This window comes from Galeopterus variegatus, unplaced genomic scaffold (genome assembly GCF_000696425.1).
Source record: "Galeopterus variegatus unplaced genomic scaffold, G_variegatus-3.0.2 Scaffold2961, whole genome shotgun sequence".
In the NCBI taxonomy this organism is placed as follows: domain Eukaryota; kingdom Metazoa; phylum Chordata; class Mammalia; order Dermoptera; family Cynocephalidae; genus Galeopterus; species Galeopterus variegatus.
The window spans coordinates 250,347-255,338 of NW_007729072.1; positions in this window are offsets into that span (position 1 = coordinate 250,347).

Below are 4,992 nucleotides of genomic sequence, written 5' to 3' on the forward strand. Positions count from 1 at the left end.
GTTCAGATCCTATATAGGGATGGCCGGTGCGCTCACTGGCTGAGCGTGGTCCGGACGACACCATGCCGAGGGTTGCAATCCCCTTACTGGTCCAAAAAAAGGAAAAAAAAAGATAGTATGATCTTTCCATGAACATTTTGAAATGTTCTCACATACCAGGCTATACATGCAGGACTTGCTAAAATGTTGATGAAACTTGCTAACTTGCTGGCTCTCGGATGATGGCTCTTTCCCAAGTGCCAACACAATGTCTCTGGATTCTGTCTTTCTGGGAGACTCAGAAATGGCACTTTTTATTGTTCTGCATCCAAAAAGTCTCATTTATAAAACAGTAGACCCTCTAAACAAATTAAAGTAGTAGAGCAACACATAGTTAAACGTTTAAAAATAAATTCCTTGACAAAGGTCGAGGGAGTCATGGCTATTTATAATGTGGGTGATGTGGTCACAAGATAGCAAAAATGATTGTTAAATAGTTCAAATTCCCTTAGTTGAGGGCCCTCTAGTTACCTAAATTATTGAGGGAAGAGGAAAGAAAATGGGTGTGGCTATATAATGAGGATTATAAGCAGCTTTTTCTGATGCAGATCACGCATACTCAATATTAGAAAGTGAACTCTAGTGGTTCACTTTAAAACCTATGAAGAGTCAAAAGGTACATTTAATGGGCCAGCCCCGTGGCGCACTCAGGAGAGTGCAGCGCTGGGAGCGCAGTGGCACTCCCACCACGGGTTCCGGATCCTATATAGGAATGGCCGGTGCGCTCACTGGCTGAGCGCAGTGCGGGCGACACCAAGCCAAGGGTTGTGATCCCCTTACCGGTCACGAAAAAGACAAAAAAAAAAAAAGGTACATTTAAGAATCATCTGTTTATTAGCTCATTCACTCATTCATTTAATTCAAAAATATGTATTGAAGAACTATTAGTTATTGTGCTAAACTCTGAGTATATAAAGCTTAATTGAGCACCATTTCTGTATTCCAGAGGTTTTTGAAGTACCCTCATATATCTTTACATTAGAGGGAAAACAGGTGAACAGATCAATAGGACACAGAGTGCTCTAGGAGAAGAGCAGGAGATGCACCAGGGAGGAAATGACTAAGAGCTTCAGGGAGAAAGGGAGACTTAAGCTAAATCATAAGGCTGGATAGAGATTTTTTTCCAGGTGTCACATCAGCAAAAGTCATTATCAGTAAAGGGAACATTGGTTCAACAAATATTTATTGAGCTCCTACTATGTTCTGGGCCTTGGGTGTGATGTTATTTCTATTTTAATTAACTTATTTTCTAAAAATGGATTATTAGAATTAGATTAATTCCTAAAGTCTTCTCATACTATGATTGTGTAATTACAACATCGACTATTTAATTGAGATCCGAGAAGATGTGTTTGGGGAAAGTGGAGCAAATGAAAAGAATGGACAGTTACTTGCACTGTCCTTCTAGGCAGGTAGCCTACTCCCCTCTTCAAGTTCCCTTCTGGACCACTCTGTTCTCAGACAATCTAGCATCATGACTGTTACTCTAACTAAATCTCTCCCAACATGTGGAACCACCAGATCATTCTGGAAGCAGTTGGTAGCATTGCCAGAATTGTGAGCAATTTGTTCCTTTTAGATCACCCCTCAAAGCCTTTGCTCTAGCTGATTCAGTGTGCTATTGGTGCTACTGCACTTATTTGGCTGTAAGGGATATTTCGCTGCAAAGATTTAGAAGGATTTGTTGTACAGTCCTCCTGTGGCCATTGGATGAGGTATGCACGTGCATGTATTATGCCCAATAAGTACTTGAGCAGCTGGGCTGGGTGATGAAGATTATACCGAATCAACACACAAGGGAAATGAAAGTGGAGGAGATGATCCTAGGAGATGAGCCCAAGGTGGTGGTCACGGCCATGAAGAGTCACCTAAAGCCACCTTTTGAGAAAGTTCTGCAATCTGTATTGCTGGGAAAAAGGGAAGAACGGAAGCTAGGCAGTCTGAAGAGAGAAATATGCAAGGTAATATGATAAATCTTTTTTCTTCTTTTTAGGCACAGTTTTTACTGACAAAACTACACATTCACTGAATATTAAGTAATATTTATAGGTATACTTCTGAATATGTATGAATATTTGGCACTAAGAATTTAGACTGAGGCCCTAATGCTGAAGCTAATCTAAAGATATATGAGTGTACTTCAAAAAGTTCATAGAAAAGTAGAATTAAAAGATAGTATGATCTAGGCTGGCCCCATGGCTCACTCGGGAGAGTGTGGTGGTGCCGAGGCCGCGGGTTCGGATCCTATATAGGGATGGCCGGTGTGCTCACTGGCTGAGCGTGGTCCGGACGACACCGTGCCGAGGGTTGCAATCCCCTTACTGGTCCAAAAAAAGGNCGAGGCCGCGGGTTCAGATCCTATATAGGGATGGCCGGTGCGCTCACTGGCTGAGCGTGGTCCGGACGACACCATGCCGAGGGTTGCAATCCCCTTACTGGTCCAAAAAAAGGAAAAAAAAAGATAGTATGATCTTTCCATGAACATTTTGAAATGTTCTCACATACCAGGCTATACATGCAGGACTTGCTAAAAGTGGCCTCTAACTTGGTCTGGACTGGTTGTGTACACACACACACACACACACACACACACACACAGACACACAGACACACAGACACACACACACGTATTCAGCTTATATATACAATAATGTAAGACAATTACTGTGTAGGCCTTTTTAAAAAAAATTTATTTATTTTTGTACAGAGCATGGCTGTGGAAGTACTGTACATTTTCCATCGACAAGAGGAGAGGAGAATGCTCCTTCTACCCTCCACTCCAAAGACAAAGCACAGAGTGGTGGAAGAATTCTTAGGTGTGATGCATCCATCCTTTTGGCAGGCACAGGGAGACATCTGAAGGCAAGAGACTGGCAGTAGCTGTCTGTGATGGCAGTGTGAGGCAGACTTCTGGATTTGCTGGGGTGATGCTACCCAATCTTCCTGTGGGCTAAGCTGGTGCCCTGGAAGCTTGCTTGGCCAGAACTGTCTTGAAAGGACCCCCCCCCCGACCCTGCCCCACACTTACACACAAGAAGATTAATCACCAGGGTGAGGTGACCCTAATAGACACTATGTGGTAGATAGCCCATGGTGCAATGGGAGGTCTTCAGAAAGAGGCTCACAACCCAACTCCCAAAGGCAGCTCACCACAAAACAAAGTCAGCTTTATAGCAGTTGCCTCCTGAAGAGTGGGAAAGCCAGGTTCTAACAATACCAGGCAAATAAGAGCTTTTCTGCCTTTGCTGCCCTCTCCCCAGCTCTATTGCTGGTAGACCCAGAATACCCAGCCGGTGGTTTCCTCCAGGGCAGGTCAGCCCTGCTCACCCTCTGCAGGAAAGAGTTAACACAGCAGGCCTGAGAATGCTTCCTGAGAAAGGACTGCTTGCACAGCTGGGCTTTGGCTGGCATCTGAGAACTTGGATTTCAGGAGTGTTCCTACTACCTTAACTGATAAGAGTGGCTCTCAGTGCCCAAATTGTTTCTACAAACAATATGATTTATGCTGAACACCTGCTTTACTCCTGGGAGTCTGGCATTTTGGTATGTTCTAGAAGATGCCTATCTGATCAGCTCCCAATAAAAACCCTGGCCACGGTCTCTAATGAGCTTCCCTGGTAGACAGCATTTCACACACGTCACAGTTTGACTCTGGAGGAAGTAAGTGAGTCCTGTGTGACTTCACAGGGACAGGACTCTTAGAAGCTTGAGCGGAGTTTTCCTCCAGTCTTTGCTCTGTGCACCTTTTCCCTTTGCTGATTTTGCTTTGTATCCTTTTGCTGTAATAAATGACAGCTGTAAGTATGACTATGAATGATCCTGTTAGTTCTCCTGGTGAATCACTGAACCTGGTCTGGTCTTGGGGATCCCTGATACAATAGGAGACAGAGAAACTTCAAATGTAGAATAAGGTTTGGATTAACACACCAAAATGACTGGGGCCGCTGCTTTAAGGACTTCCTGAGGTACAACCCACAGGGAGAGAGATGGGACAGACAACAGAGAGGGTCTTTTTTTTTTTTTTTTTTTAAAGATGACCGGTAAGGGGATCTTAACCCTTGACTTGGTGTTGTCAGCACCACGCTCAGCCAGCGAGCAAACCGGCCATTCCTATATGGGATCCGAACCCGAGGCCTTGGTGTTATCAGCACCGCACTCTACCGAGTGAGCCACGGGCCGGCCCCCAGAGGGGGTCTTAAAAATCAGTACTTGGAAAAAATCAAGTTGTTTTCATTTGGCTCCATATATGAGGCTCCTTCAATAAACTGATTATGGATGTATGTATTTCTGACAGAGCTGCTTCTGGACTCCCAAGGAACACTTTTAGCTGGAGAAGCATGGGCTCCAGACTTCCTCTGGTTGGAACCTATGTGCACAACTCTCCTGAGGATCCATTACTGCCCAACACTGTCCCACTAGAGGTGTTAGAGGATTTATCAGAGAAGTTGACACTATGACCCTTTTTAGTTTCCTTGGGAAGTTTGCAGTCTGGTTGAAACACTAATACAGACATATATTCGATCATTTGGAAGGAATAATACAATGGTGTAGGAGATTTGTATAATGGAATCTAGAGAAAAGAGAAGTCATTGGGGGCTTGGCTTAGTCAGATAGTGATGTGCTATTTTCTATCCTTCCCCAGCCATTAAATCCTTCTGCTGTCTTCACAGGATCCTTTGCTTTATCTTTTAAAAACAATAAAAAAAAAAAAAATGCAAACTTCTCACGTCCTGTTTTCTCTCCTAGATACCATTAGCTAGATCTTTTGCCTTATCTTTAAAAAACAAAAGAAAATGCAAACATCTTGCCTTCTGGCTACCATTAGAGCATTCCATTAACTGGGCCACAAAGCTGCGCCCATAGGCACAGCAGTGACCACGGTGAGTGATTGGTCCAGAAATAGTTTCATGACCCAGTCAGGCCCTTCCAAGGGGTTTTCATACTGGAGCTGCA